The sequence below is a fragment of the Stegostoma tigrinum genome, unplaced genomic scaffold (genome assembly GCF_030684315.1).
Source record: "Stegostoma tigrinum isolate sSteTig4 unplaced genomic scaffold, sSteTig4.hap1 scaffold_278, whole genome shotgun sequence".
Taxonomy (NCBI): domain Eukaryota; kingdom Metazoa; phylum Chordata; class Chondrichthyes; order Orectolobiformes; family Stegostomatidae; genus Stegostoma; species Stegostoma tigrinum.
In genome coordinates, this window is record NW_026728206.1 from 205,600 (window position 1) to 221,800 (window position 16,201).

The 16,201-nt window shown below is 45.5% G+C and overlaps 1 long non-coding RNA gene across 1 annotated transcript; it reads right to left on the reverse strand.

Annotated features, from left to right (window-relative positions):
* Positions 1 to 422: 422 nt before the first annotated feature.
* LOC132208076 (uncharacterized) lies at positions 423 to 15,348 on the reverse strand. Its single transcript, XR_009444171.1, has 5 exons — positions 15,292 to 15,348; positions 14,304 to 14,435; positions 7,751 to 7,857; positions 6,769 to 6,930; positions 423 to 3,235 (listed from the first exon to the last, which is right to left on the reverse strand). It is a non-coding gene; the product is annotated as an uncharacterized LOC132208076 (long non-coding RNA).
* Positions 15,349 to 16,201: the final 853 nt, after the last annotated feature.

Genomic DNA, 16,201 nt, shown 5'->3' on the forward strand with positions numbered 1-16,201 from the left:
AGATGAACACAGCAGGCTCCTCTGATGCTGCTTGGCCTGCTGTGTTCATCCAGCTCGACACCTTATCTCAGATCTCCACCATCGGCAGCTCCTGCTATCTCTGTAACACACTAAATCTTGTTCATCAATCATCCTTGGATTCGAGAGGCTGAATGGCCACCTCAGGTTCACCTGTAAAAGGCTCAAGATGCTCAATGGCCTATTACACTGTGACAGGTTTGGGAGGTCTAACGAACTCTTCCTGTTCATGTGTAACAGGCTCAAGAGGCTGAGTGGCTTCTTGTTGCTCTGTAAGAGTCTCGAAAGGCTGAATGGCCTCCTCTTATTTCTGTGTCACATGTCAATTTTGTTTTCGGAGACCCTCACAGACTTGCTGCAATAACAAGACAGTGACCTGTTTAGAAAAAAACACAAATCCCTTTGTTACCAAGCAAGTACAAGCTGTGGAGAATCACTGTAGTTACCCAGCACAGAGTGCAGAGTCTCGCAAGCAATTCTCCCCGAGCAGCGGACAGTCCCCGCTTTTTATACTTTACAAAAGACATGATACAGAAAACGATTTCACAATTTACCATGACACGATACATAAAACAATTACTACAAACAGACAAAAACAGGATACCAAGCAATTATTACATCAACAACATAAAAGACCAGGATACAGTAGCGATTGCTTGTGAAGTAGCTGCTAATGGCAAGAGGCGATTTCAAGTTGCTGTCCGGGACAGATTCTGATTTCAAGTTGCCAGTGTGTCTGGCTAGAACCAAATCAGTGCCCTGGCCCCGTTGCCAGCGACAGGAGTTACATGCTTCAGAGGTTTCATACCTTTACAAATTTTCCCCACCTAACCCTATTTGAAACAGTTTGGTTCTAATTTTAATTCAGTCAGGAAGCTTAAGACAGTGTCTGCATACCGATGTGTGAGAAGAAAAGGAGTTACAAAAGCTTTACACTGAATTCCTAGCTGGGCAGGAAGCTTCAGGGCAGTGCATGCATACCTATGTTTCGGTAGATAAGAGTTTACTTCTATAGATTAAAGTCTCTTATCTGCATTTGATTCCTATACAAAGACTTTAATTTATAGAAGTATAGAAATCAATGAGATGTTATCACATTAACAGCTCATTCCCTCCTTCTATCATTTCATGATAACTTATAACAGGGCCGAGAGGAGAGCTGCTAACCTGTCAAACACAAATCTGCAGCAAGGGCTCATGCATGCCATAAATGTACAGCAGGCAGCTATGTCAACCACTAGAACAACTGACCCATGCAGCAAATATGAACCCCAAGAACCACCCAGAAGCCATCCCAACAAACCCTGTCCAGGCTGGACTCCCTCACTGTACTGTTCCAACTGCCCCTGTATGGCTTGGATAGCCTGGGTAATGTTATAGGACTCGTTGGTGACGTGGGTAATGCACTTGTCCCCATTAATAGTGCATACACCTCCTTGCTGAGCCAGCTGATAGTCCACTGCATATTGGGTTTGCTGATCATAGAGCCAAAGTTCGGCTAATTCTTGGTTGACTGCCTCCAATGCCGTCATTGTGCTGTTTCCCAGGGCGGTGAGTCAACATACAAGGTAATTTCGAATTTTCCTTTGTGGCCACCACCCCAGGAGAGCATCCCAAGCCGACAGTCCCAGGAAACCATATCCTAAGGAAGAGCCCAACACAACTGGATTCTGCCATGCAGCGCAAAACCCCCAGCTCAGGAATCGTGTGACAATTCGCCATTGAATTTGTACTTGTTGGGGACAAGGGACAGTGAGGGGCTCAATGGTCCCAACAGCAAACAGCACTGGCAGAGTTGGAGTGGTAGCAGTGAAGGTCTCGTTAAGAAGGCAAACAGACTCACGTATTTCTTGATAGCTGTGCCAGGAGGACTGATCCTTACGTGGATGGAAACTTGCGGAGTTAAATGGAAATGACCCATAGTCTGTTTCTACATGAGTGCCATTGCAATCCCCACAACTCTACTGTATGCCCGGGGTCACAGATATGGGCTTAGATTCTAAGCAGGGGCAATTCAACAATTCTCCTATAGTGGTGCAATTTCTCTTTATGCACCGATGGGGCCAGGAAGTATTTTGGGGGTGATGAGTAACGAGAGCAGGCACGCAACAAGTTCCAGTTCCATTAAAGCAAAACAGATAGCTGTTGGGATTTGTACAGCTAGCCCCTTCCTTCCCATGCCCAGGTCGAGTGTCCACACAACCAGAGAGACCACTAACTACCAGTTTCACACATGTACCCTGCACACCTGTGTCCAAGATCCCCTCTCCCTTCAGCAAGGCTTACCGGAATACTCTATTTCATAAAGCTGACTAGGGTTCCAGGCAGATGTTGCCACAAATAATGCTTCTACAGATCGTGCCAACGGGTAACATGCTGTCCGATTCCCGTGCAGCCGTATGTGTGTTTTATAAAACAAAATTGTCCTGCTGGCCATGCATGGTCAGACTAATACTCAGTCCAATGGTTAACTGCATGCCGATGAGGAAATCCATCATTTAGAGTCACTTAAGTGGATCCAGCGATTCTGTCCTTTAACTTTAAGAGCTGTCGGAGTCTGAAGAAACACTTGGTACGGTCCTTTCCACCTTGGGGCGACCCCAGTCCCGGACAAGTACAAAATCTCCAATCTGCGGCCATGATGATCGATCCTGAATCTCGAGGCCTTGTTCCGGTGTCTGCGGAGGTGGTCCGAAGGCGCACTTCACCGGCAAATGGAGAAACTTTCAAGATGATGTTAGTTGTCAGAAGTGTCTTCGCATTTCTTCTCCCATCACATTTAGGTCTGTTTTGCTGGGTGGGCTGGTATTGGCATCCCATGTTGTTCTGCTGGGTCAGTCATAGACTATTCCCGCTGCTGAGAGCCCAGTAGTAGAGTGGGGTGTTATTCGCATGTGATACAAGGCTCGTGGCAAAACCTTTAACCAATTAAGGCCGGTTTCGGGTGTCAACTTGGTGAGTTTGGTTTTAAGTGTTGCATTAGCTCTCTCTACTATCCCTGCTGCCCGAGGGTGGTAGGCACAGTGGAATCGTTGTTGGATGTGTAATGTACCACACAGTTCCTTATTAATTTTCCCCACAATGTGAGAGCCGTCTTCCGAACTAATTTGTCGCGGTACTCCAAACCTTGGTACTATTTCAGTTAATAACAGTTTTACTAGTGTTGAGGCTTTGTTGTTTGTCTTTGGGAAAGCCTCTATCCACCTACTGAATACATCTACGATGACAAGACAATATTCGTCACAGTTTACGCGTGACAGTTCAATAAAATCTAGCTGAATGCATTCAAACGGCCCACCTGGCAAGGGTGCTTTTCCTGGTGAGCGTCTCACCCCCTGACCCACATTGTTTTGCTGGCATGTGGGACAAGATGCTATACGAGACTGGGCTGCCTCAGTCATTCAGGGTTGCCACCAGGTACGTAGCATAATACCACTCATTCCCTCCTTGTCAATGTGGGTGTCAGAAGCACACAGTCACCAAGCATAGGTAATAAAGTATCAGGTACGCACACTTGGCCGATTGGTGTAACCCAAAGGCCTGAGGACGCAGAATGAAAACATCCATGCGTCTTCCAAATATTCTTTTCAGAAGCAGGGGCGTCCCCCTGTAAGTGCCGAACAGTGACCATGTCTGGCATGCCCGTCTTGTCTGAAGGCGTGCGATTTACCGCCTGCTTGTTCATAGAGGGTATCATAAAAATTTGGTCTGCAGCAGCCTGTTTAGCAGCCAGAGCAGCCCAAGCGCTGCCCCGAGTAACTACTGAATCAACAGAGGCATGGGCAGCGCATTTGAGAATAGCCAATTGTTTAGATTTAAGTGTGAAATTGTTTAGGGAGGAGGAATGCCTGGAGGTTTTCAACAGACAGGGAATCCTGGGTGGGTGTACCTGAGGACGTTAAAAATCCACACCGGATCCGGAGAAGGAAGTGGGGCATCAGTAAGGGCCAGGCAGGGAGAGGTTAGAAATTGGTTCCTCAGCAGGCAGTCATGCGGGGGTTCGCTCAGAAATGTGGCTGGGTCAATACTGGAGCAGGAAGAGATAAGGAACAAATCGCAGGGAGAACCTGGGAACAAGGGGGTAATCCCTGAGATACAGTGTCCAGATGAGTGGAGTAGGAGGCAACTGGTCGTTATAATTCAAGTTTAAAGGGCCTATTGTAAACCTGTCAGTTTCGGTATGATGTCTGTGCGTGTGTAAGTGATGTAGTACCACACGGGGTAGGGCAGTTTCAATACCCACTCCGCATGACGATTGCTATCAGTCAGGAGGAAGGGCAACAGGGTGAGCACACAGGAGGAATCTCTGCCCCGTGTCATGTCTCATTTGCACAGTGTCACCATATCCCATTTACCAAACTGAACCAGGGAGGCAGTGTGGGCACTAACATTACAATGGTGTCCTGAACTTAGAGAGTGGCAGGAGGGGAAGGAAACTAAAGTTCGTTCAAAAATTTTCAAGCTAGAGTTGGATTTATACATGCTAAAAAAAACCCCAAAAATTTACCAGACACAAAAATCAGAAATTCTTGGGAAAAAAAGAATTAATGTTGCAGGTGGGCCCTCAGACCCAGCGGAGCCACAGCTATGGGAGAAACTGCAAGTTTCAAGAGGTATCCATTACCTGGAGAAATGGGCGTGAGTTTCAAAACAGTGGCGTGTGCCATTGATGGAAAGGCGCTCTCCTGCCTTAAAGCGACGGGGTGGGGTGGAATTTCACAGTGCTGGATATCTCGAATGGTTTCTGGTCTATCCCGGTTCAGCAGGACCAGTGCAAATTTGCATTTACTTTTACAGGACAACAGTACACGTGGAGCTGTCTGCCACAGGGTTTCCATTATAGCCCCAGCATTCTCCACCAGTGTATGGCAGACTGTTTAAAAGATTTCAGTGAGCCACACAGGCTTGTACAGTACGTGGATGACATCCTGTTGTTCACAGACAAGAGTGAGGAACATGGCCCCCTACTGAGGGAGTTGCTACATTTCCTGCGCAACAGCGAGTTGAAGGTAAACCCGAAGGCGGCACAGATAGGGTTGAGGGAGGTCAAGTTCCTGGGACTGACCCCTCGGGCTGGAGAGCGCAGCATAGATGCAGCACAGGCTCGATCAGGAGCCCTTGACATAATTAAACACATCTTTTGTGGCTTCCAAGGCGCATCGATTTGCATTGCATTTTGACCCCCTTGTTCTGGGCTCGGGTGAGAGTCTGAGATTAGGGAATTGCCGGGTTTATTTTCTGACAGGGGTCCTTCTTTAGGCGAGGGCTATTCGAGGATCTCTTCCAAACTCTGTCCTCACATTCACTATCCTCTGCATGTGAGTTGGGACGATCATATTCTTCGCTACTTGTGGAATCCCCAGGAAACAGTAAACAGTCGTTAGAGGGTCAAGGAGGCTGCACCCAGGACTTATGTCTTCCTGGGCTTCTCATGGGTTTTAAAAGGATCCTGTCGTCCCTCCTTTTGCTCACTGACCGTCTGGCCTGCGCCCTGTTTCCTGTTTCCCTGTTTTGTTTTAGATCTGGTATGACAGGAGGTTTGGGTCTGTACAAGCCGTGGGCTTGCCAGGGGATTCATGTGGGCTGCCTACTGAAGCGCTTGGAGATTCTATGGGAGGTTTAGTTTGGGCAGCGTACGGTGGCGGTTGCTGGGACTGATGGCGGTGTTGGGCTGCCTGCAGATGTAGATTGGCCAAGGACGGGTAGGGTTCTGGAGGGGGAAGCAGTCCCGATGAGGCACAGGGATGCCTTCCCCAGTCCTCCTCGGTCTTGCTCATCCATGTCATTAATTTGGAACATCGGCATGCCAGATACGTTAGGAGGTACCTTCGATTTTTTTTTGTTTTCTGTCAATGCGGCCTGCCGCTCTAGCCCCCATTCCTTGTCTCGTTGTTCTCTCTCCTGTCTTTCTTGGTTAACTCTTTCCCTTTCATCGTCTCATGATCCTCACACTGCAGTTTTAAAACTTCCCAAGTTTTTGGTTTCCCCTCGTTATCACAGGCACTGATCCCTCTGCTACGTGCATTATCCACCCAACTGGCCAGTTTTGATTTTTCAGTCAGCTCCTCAGCTCTCTTTCTCTAGAATGACATTAACCCTTTCCAGTGCCTCTCCTGCTTTAGTGCATAGATCGATATCCCGCGTTCTCCCCAATGGCCAATTCTCATTTCCCAATCTTTTGTTTAAGCATGCTGACAGGCGTCTGTACTGTACTTCATTTTCGGGATTATCCCAGCATAATCGATGTAAAGGAGTGCCAACACCTCATTTATCCAGTGTTTGTCCCATTTTTTCCTTTGCTTTTTTTTTATTAGCGCTTTCACTTTTTACTATCCCTGTATACTACCGCAGTGCACTTAGTCTCAACACCCACTTCAGGGTCCTGACCTTCGCGTGGGGGATTTCCCCTCTTAACAACCGGTCGAACGCAGGGTGGTGGAAACAGACAGACACGGTAACTACACTGTACCTAGGTCTTACAAGAAACGCCCTACCTTTTCCCTATTGCCCGACACAGGATTTCACCCCCCGGTCACCGGGTGAAATCTATCCTCCTGGATTTATAAAATTACCCGTTATCTGACCTGGGGACTCCAACCCCGGCCACCAGGGGACTCGAACCTCCAGGCATCAGGATTTAGCAGTGTTCAAGGCCGTGAGTTATCCTGGGTTCCGTCAGTACAGAGACACGCAGGGATGAGGGGGTCGCACAGATGGCAGGTTAGTAAGAGAGACCAAGGTGAATCGTACCTTGCGGGCCCATCTGTCTGACTCCACTGACACTCGAACGATCACTTATTCAGCCCTCCAGGTGAGACTGCTGTACATGTTGGAACCCTGCTCTTGCGCCAAATGTCAAGTTCGTTTTTGGAGACCCTCACGGACTTGCTGCAATAACAACAAGACACTGACCTGTTTAAAAAACACAAATCCCTTTATTACCAAGCAAGCACAAGCTGTGGAGAATCACTGTACTCAGAGTGCGGAGTCTCGCAAGTAATTTTCCCCGAGCAGCGGACAGTCCCCGCTTTTTATACTTACAAAAGACATGATACATAAAACGATTTCACAACTTACAATGACATGATACAGAAAACGATTACTACAACAGACAAAATCAGGATACCAAACAATTATTACATCAACAACATAAAAGACCAGGATACAGTATCGATTGCTAGTAAAGTGGCTGCTAATGGCAGGAGGCAATTTCGAGTTGTTGACTGTGACAGATTGAGATTTCAAGTGGCCAGTTTGTCTGGCTAGAACCAAATCAGTGCCCTGGCCCCTTTGCCAGTGACAGAAGTTACATGCTTCAGAGGTTTCACACCTTTACAAAATTTCCCCACCGAACCCTATTTGAAACAGTTTGATTCTAGTTTTAATTTAGTCAGGAAGCTTAAGACAGTGTCTGCATACCGATGTGTGAGAAGATAAGGAGTTACAAAAGCATTACACTGAATTCCTAGCTGGGCAGGAAGTTTCAGGGCAGTGTCTGCATACCGATGTGTCGGTAGATAAGAGTTTACTTCTATAAATTAAAGCCTCTGCGTAGGAATCAAATGAAGACAAAAGACTTTAATTTATAGAAGTATGTAAATGAATGAGATGATTTCACATTAACATCTCTCAGACAGTTTAACTGCAGGTCCATAACAGCGAAACATCAACAGTTACTTAGGGCTCTGAAACTATCTGTATAGCTTCTGATAGTCATGTAAGTATTACTCACCCAGCTGTGAGCTGACGGTGGGGTAGAGAAGCTCTGAAGATAGTATGGAAGTGGCAGTCCTGTTGAAATTCGAGGACTCAGAACGTTGACAGAAACTGAACAGCATCCTGTTTTGTAGTAAGTAACTGACATTGAAATTTATTTTATATCAATGTTACATGCAACCATTCTGATGTGAAAATGCCTTAATATGCCGTTTCCGAGTAGCTGGAAATGGAAGAGTGTCTCCGAGCTAGGCTTATAGACCTCTTCCGCATGCATGCGGCACAAGTTTGAATAAATTCACCTTATAAAATACAATACACCCTATATCCTGGCTCACGTCAGCTTCCTGTTTTAATCAGCAGCTCCTGACAAACACTTTTCCCTCTTTCCTGCCCAATCCATCTTCCTCAGACAACCCACTGATTCCAGGTTTCAATCTTGTAAACCTCCTCTGAGCCACTTTGAATAAAACAACAGAAGACCAAAACCTGCATATGGTATTCGAGATTTGGTCTGACCCCTTCCTTGTACAAATGAAGGAGAACATCATTTCACTGATTATTATTTGTTGTCAAAGTAAGGGAGATGGCCTCGTAGCTTTCTGGGTTTCAGAGAGATCTTGATCAATTGGGGCAATGGGCTGAGGAATGGCAGATTGAATTTTGTTTGGATAAATGTTTGTTTTACCACAACGCAATACTTCAAAAGGCAGGACTGACACAATTAATGGTTGGGCTCTGGGTAGTGTTGCAGATCAGAAAAAACCGAGGGTTTCAGGCACATAATTATTTGAAATTTGCATCACAGGTAGACACGGTATGTGGAAGGCATTTAGCACACTTATCTTCATTGCTCAGGCCTGAGTACAGGAGCTGGGAAGTGATGATGGAGAGTCCTCTTCTGGAGAACTGTGTGCTGCTCTGGTTGTCCTGTTCTGGGAAGAATATTGTTAAACTGGAGTGGGTTTGGAAAAACACTTACCAGGATATTGCCGGGAATGGAGGCGTTGAGTTATAAAAATACGCTGGATTGGTGGGAACTTCTTTCACGGGAAGGTAAGAGGTTGAGGGATGACCTTATGTAGGTTAATAAAATAATGAGACACAGATAAGGAATAACAAAGGTTTTATCCCTCAGGTGGGGGATTTCAAAACCAGGGGCATATTTTTAAAATGAGAGGAGAAAGATTTTAAAAAAGACATGACGGGCATCTTTTTGTTTTATATAGAGTGCTCAGTGTGTGGAATGAACTGCCAGAGGAAGTGAAGGATGTGGGTGGTTACGATGTTTGAAAAACATTCAGGTAAGTACATGAATTTGAATGGTTTGGAGCGAATATGGGCTAATTGCAGGAATTTTTTTTAAATAAGGAAAACATTGCTGCTATCACTAGAAGAGATGTTTCTGAAAAATCATCCCATGAAAACATATGCTGAAATTAGAAATAAGAAATAAGAAATAAGAAAGGAACAATCATCTGATGGGATTGTACCATAGGCTTCCTCATAGTCAGAGGGAAACTGAGGAACAAATATGCAGAGGGATCTCAGATATGTGTAAGAATAACAAGGTCATAATCGGTGATTTTCAGTTTCCAAACATTTAATGGGACTGCCATAGTGTTAAAGGTTTAGATGGGGAGTATTTTCTGAAATGTGTTCAAGAATTTTTTCTTTATCAATAAATCGATGCTCCTATGGAAAAAAAAAATAAGGCGTAGCAAGTGACTGAAGTGACAGTACAGGGAAACTTTGAGTCTTGTGACAGAATTACTGTCAGTTTTAAAACAATTATGGAACAGGATATGCCTTCCAGAAAAAGAAAAAGCTTTAACTGGAGTAAGGCAAATTTTAATGCTGTAAGAAAAGAACTTTCAACACTTCTGAGGAAGGATTAACAGACCCACAACATTAACTCTGATTTGTCCTTCACAGATGCTGCCAGACCTGCTAAGCTTTTCCAGCAGCTTCTGTTTTGATAACTTTCAAACGTTGACATGAGTAGACGGCAGGGATAAGGATGTCTGATAAGTGTGGGGGGGCTTTCAAAAATGTGACAATTCAGAGTCATTATGTCCCCGTAAGAGTGAAAGGTAAGGCTGGTACGATTAGAGAACAATGGGTGAAAAAAGATACTCAGGTTTTCGTCAAGAATAAAAAAAAATAAATTAGTAGATATAAATAAAAACTCGGCTCAAATAAATCTCTTGAAAGTGTAAACAGTGTTAGGGGCATTCTTAAACAGGAGATCAGGATGGCAAAAAGGTAACATGAAACTGCCTTGGTTGATAAGCTTAAGAATAATTCCAAGAGTTTCTGCAAGTGCACTAAGAGCAAGAGAGCACCGAGAGAGCAAGCAGGGCTCCATGAAGATGAAAGAGATCAACTCTGTGTTGAGCATCTGGAGAGGAGAGAGATTTGAAAGGAATATATTGCATCAAGTTTTACTGTTGAGAAAGAAATGGAGGGGGGACAAGTCAGGGGTCGAAATATTTTGGTTTGAAAACAGCTCACGGAGATGGGGGAGATTTTTAACGAGTATTTCTCCTCAGTGTTTACTAAGCAGAGAATCATGGATGCTAAGGAAACAAGGGAAGCAAGTGGGGATGTTTCGGACCATCAAGGTGGCGTTTGCAACCTTAAAGCACATTAAGGTTGTTAATTCCACTGGACCTGATGAAGTCCATCTTTGGACACTGTGGGAGGCAGGGGAAGAAACTGCAGAGGCCCTTGCAGAGATTTTTCCCTTCATCTTTTCTCACTACTGAAATTCCAGAAGACTGGAGGTTGGCTAATGTTGTCCCATTGGTTAAGAAAGGTAGCAAAGACCAGCCAGGGAACTACAGGCCAGTGAACCAGTGGTAGACAAGGTATTGAAGATGATATTTAGGGAGTCGATCAACCAAAGCTGGGATATTCAAGATACGATGAGGGATTGTCAGCATGATTTTGTGCACAGGAATCATGTCTGACAATCTATTCAAGTTTTTTGAGGAGGTAAGCAAGAGAATTGATGAGATTAGGGCAGCGAATGCTGTCTATATGGACTTTAGTAAGGCCTTTAACAAGGTCCCATACAGCAGCCTGGTCATGAAGGTTCGGTTGTGTGGGATCCAGGACAGCTAGCTTATGGGATTCGAAATTGGGTCGACGGTAGGAAGCATAGCGTGATGGCTGAATGTTGGTTCTCGGACTGGAGGCCTGTGGCTAATGGTGTGCCACGGGGGCCGATACTGGGACCTTTGTTATTTGTCCCTTACATAAATAATCTGGATGTGAATGTATATGGCACGATTAGTAATTTTGTATCATCTGCAAACTTAAGAGGTATCGCTGAGGTATCAAAAATTACAGGGGGATTGTGATCAGATGGGGAAGTGGGCTGAGGATTGCCAAATTAAATTCAACACAGCTAAGCGTGAGGTGTTGGCCTTTGGAAAGTTCAGCCAAGGTAGGAGTTATACAGTGAATGGTAAGGTTCTGAGGAATATTGTGGAGCAGAGAGACCAAGAAGCACAAGCGCATAGTTGGTGGAAAGCAGCATCACAGGTAGACAGGGTGGTGAAGAAAGCATTTAGCATGCTGGCCTTTTTCGGTTGATGCATTGCATTTAAGAGTTGGGACGTTATGTTAAAGATATACAAGTCATTGGTGAGGCCACACCTGCAGTGTGGTGTACAGTTTTGGTCACCCTGTTACAGGAAAGGCACAGTTAAACTGGAAAACGTGCAAAGAAGAGTTACAAGGATGTTGCTAGGAATAGTAGGCCTGAGTTCTGAGGAGAGGTTGTCCAGAATTGGGCTTTATTCCTTGGAATGTAAGAGAACGAGCGGTGACCTTACTGAGGTGGATAAAATCATGAGGGGCTTAGACAGGAAGAATGCACGGCGTCTTTTTCCCAGGGATGGGGAATGGAAAAGAGTGTACAGATTTAAAGTGAGAGGGGGCAGATTTAAGAAGGATGTGCGGATGTCCAAGATTACAAAGAGATCTTGATTTATAGGGTTAAGAGGCTGAGGAATGGCAGGTGGTGTTTAATTTGGATAAAGGCGAGGTATTTCATTTTGGTAAAACAAACAAGATCAGTATTTGTACAATTAAATGTAGGGCCTTGGGGTTAGTGTTGTCGAAAAGAGAGACCTCAAGGTTCAGGCCCTGAATTCTGTGAGGTTGGCGTCACATGTAGAAAGGGTGGTTAGGTCGGAGTTTAGCCTACTTGCCTTCACTGCTCAGGCCTTTAGAGTATAGGAGGTGGGACGTTATGTTGAAATTGTGCAGAACATCAGTGAGGCCTCTTCTGGAGTAATGTGTCCACTTCAGATCTCCTGTTCTTCGAAGGATATCATCAACCTGGGGAGGATTCAGCAAAGACTTAGCAGGAAGTTGCCAGGAATGGAGGTTGAGAATCACAAGGAGAGGCTTGATCGGTTGAGGCATTTTTCCACTGCAGTCTAAGAATGGAGGGGTGATTTATATGTATATAAAATCATGAAGAGTACAGATAAGGTGAATGGAAGATCCCTTTTCATTTGGGAGGGGAATTTCAAGACTCGGGGGCTGCAGAAAGCAAGCTGAAATGTTCCCTGTTCATGCCTGAATCTGGACAGTGCTTATTGCCATACTATTTGACGAAGGGCCAAAGAGATGGAGGTTAGGTGATGCTTCTCGTGGCTGGATTAACTTTCTACTCCTGGTGGCTTCATGCTACACTTACAGTCTATAGGTTACCAGTACTGGAGGGTATGAGTTATGAGGAGAGACTGGGACTTCACTGGAAAATAGGAGGTTGAGCATTGACTTGAGAGGTTTATAAAATCGTGAGGGGTATAATGTGAACAGCAAGGGTCTTCTCCCTTGGATCGGGGAGTCTAAACAACAGCGTAATTTTTAACGGAAGAGGAGAAAGATTTGAAGGGCAGCCATGAGGAGCTGTTTCAAACAGAGGGTTGTTTCTATGTGGAATGAACTGCCAAAGGAAGTGGCAGATGCAGGTACACTTCCAATATTTAAAAGACATTTGGACAGCTGCATGAACAGGAAAGATTGAGAGGGATATGGACTCAACTCAAGCAAGTGGGACTCGTTCAGTTTGGGAAGCCTGGTCGGCATGGACAAGTTGTAACGAAGGAGGCTAGAGAACTCAAATAATTTTTGATATTTTGAAAATAGTTCACATTACAGGAGACAAAGTGCTAAATGTCTTCGAAAATACAAAGGTGGATAAATCATCAGGACCTGATCGAGTGTATTCCAGGACATTGTGGGAAGTAAGGGAGGAAATTGCAGGAATTTTTATCAGCTGTAAATATTTGGTGGGTGCCAGATGACTGGAGAGTGGCTGATATTAATCCTTTGGTTTAGAAGGGATGTGGGAGAAGCCTGAGAACTATAAACCTTAAACTTAACACTGGAAAACAGTGACAGAATTAAAGTCAGTATGGATTTATGAAAGGGAAATCATGCTGGACAAATCTGCTGGAATGTTTCAAGAGTGCAACATTTAGAGTTGAAAAGGCAGTGGACATAGCTTACGTGGGCTTTGTGAAAGTGTTCAAAAGGTCCCACAGAAGAGATAAGCACGTAAATTTAAAGCATGGGAGATTGAGTATTCACAGGGATACAGAACTGTTTCGCACACAGAAACAGTCAGAATAAACAGTCATTTCTTGTGTGCCAGTCAGTAACCAGTGTTGTACGGTGGTCAGTGGTGGATCCCAGGTATTCATACAATCAATTAGTTATTTAAATGAGAAATGCGTCTCAGTTCGAGATTATCCAGTTGGATTACAAAACTAGGAAAACACAAGTCACTGACAGTAAGCATGCAGGTGTAGCAGGGGGTGAAGAAGGCAAATGGTATTTTGACCTGCAGAGTTAGAGCGTTTGAGTACAGGAGCAGGGATGTCTTACTGAAATTCTACAGGATCTTAGTGAGACCACACCTGGGATGGTATGTGTAAATTTGGAATTTTTATCTGATGAAGGAGCTTCTGGCTATGGAGGCTATTCGCAACAGTTGATCAGACTGATTCCTGGGATGGCAAGACTTACATATAAGAATAGGATGGATTGGTTAGGATGAAATTCACTGGAGTTTAGAAGAACGAGGAAAGATTTCACAGAAACCAATAAAATTCTAGGTAAATACAGGAAGGATGTTGTCAATGACCAGGGAGTCGGAGCTTCGGGGCATGGGCTCCGCTGTTCAGGATTAAAATGAGGAAATTTTTAAAAATACAGAGACTGGTGACCCTGTGAAATTTGCTGCCACAGAAAGCAGTCAAGGGCGAACACTGGATGTTAACAAGAATAAGATGATATGTATAGTTGTCGGGGCTTAAGGGATCAAAGGGTCTGGCACTAAAGTGGGAAGAAGCTGAGTAGAATGATCAGCCATGATCAAAAGTGACCAGCAGAGAAGGATCGAAAGCTACAATGGCCTGCGCCTGCTCCTATTTTCTATGTTTCTATTCTGTTGAAGGTGGAACATAAGAACAAAATGACAACAACTGACACAAAAAAACAGCACGACCTTATCACCACTGGATGAAAATCCTACAACTCCTTACCAATTTGCAACATGGGAGCTACATCACCACGTGGATTGCAGCAGTTCAAGAAAGTGCAGAGTGATTTTGGAAGCTTCTGCAGTGGCTGCTCTGTCTCTCATTTTCAATCCAGTTTTCAAGTTGTTGAATGTTCTGAGAAAAGTAACAGAGTATGTCAGAAATATCTTTGGAAGTTTGCTGATACTGGGGGAAGCAAGGGGTGGGATAGGGGCTGGAGGTACAGAAGTGGGTAGTGTTGGGGAAGAGGGACAATGAGAGAAACAACTGGCTGGATTTTGTGGTGGGGTGATGGGCAAAGAATAACCCCAATATCCAAACCACACAGCCCGACCCTGTTCAGCTCTCTCCCTCCATTATGTGGTCTTTCTCTGAGGCTCTGTCACACCAGCAGCCAGCTCAGCATCAAAGATGTGAATTTGGCCCAGTTTTGAAGTCCTTCTGTTTGACCACATTGTCTCCCAGACTTGCTGGCACCAGTTCTCAGATGCTGAAATTATTAATGGCCAAAAGCGTCTACACAGTTTTCAAATAAGAAACAACCTGCAATTAACTTCCAGGCCTGGCCTCAGAAACCAATAATTGATTTTGTATTTTTTTGGAGCACAACTGCTGCTCACAGCCCAGACGTCGCCGTTCAACTCTCAGATTCAAGCCAAACATTATTTAAAAACTCAGTGAGGGTGCTGACACAGGACACAGTGGAAAGACCTCTAACCAGTGAGTGCACATTGGAGTTCTGCTTTACTGAGAACACCTCTCATTGCTGTAATCACATTCTGAAGTGGCTTGACAGGGTAAAAGCTGACAGGACCTTCCCTCTCACAGGACAGTCTAGGCCTGTTTCAGGGAGGAAGCCTGAGGCTCTCTGCAAACTAAAAGCGGCATCGGAAGACCCCTGTTTGGGACCTGAGACCTAAACTGAGCAATCACGCAGCCCTCTTGCTGGAATACAGCACCGAAGCTGCCCTCCCCTTTAACCTGTCCTCACCGCTTGTGGCTCTCATGGAGAACCATTTCATTCCGGATATCCCTCTCAGTACGCATGCTCACAGTCACAATGAGCTGTGCGCATGCACCATAGCTGAATACGCCGGTTTGACATCGAACGACCAATAGCAAGCAAGAGGCTGGACAGAAAAGGCAGCGGAAATGCTTCTCCTCCAACCAATCAGAGGACAAGGGCAGGGCCCAGTTCTAAGTAGGGGTTACCAGACCGGAAACGTAAACTCTGTTCTGAGCAAGGATCACCAGACCCGAAACGTCAACTGTGTTTACTCCGTCACAGAAGCTGCCGGACCCGCGGGGCTTTGTTTTTGTTCACGTCATTCGCGCAGCGGGTGGGCGGGGTTATTCTTCCACCAACCAGGGGGAGACAATGGGAACTGCGGAAGCTGGAGAGTGTGAGATAACAAGCTGTGGAGCTGGATGGACACAGCAGGACAAGCAGCATCTCAGGGGCACAAAAGCTGGTGTTTCGGGCCTAGACCATCCTTCAGAAAAGGGGGATGGGGAGAGGGTTCTGGAATAAATAGGGAGAGAGGGGGAGGCGGACCGAAGATGGATAGAGGAGAAGATAGTTGGCTGTTGGTTTGTTCCCCGAGTTTGGCAAATGAATTACAAACGTTTCGTCTCCAGTCGAGAAGCCATCATCAGTGCGTAGCTGCTGCTGCGGAGGAGAAGATAGGTGGAGAGGAGGCAGGCAGGTCAAAGAGGCAGGGATGGAGCCAGTAAAGGTGAGTGTAGTTGGGGAGGTAGGTAGGGGATCGGTCAGTCCGGGAAGGACGAACTGGTCAAGGGGTCGGGATGAGGTTTGTTGGTATGAGATGGAGGTGTGGCTTGAGGTAGAAGGAGGGGGCAGGTGAGAGGAAGAACAGGTTAGGGAGGCGGGGACGAGCTGG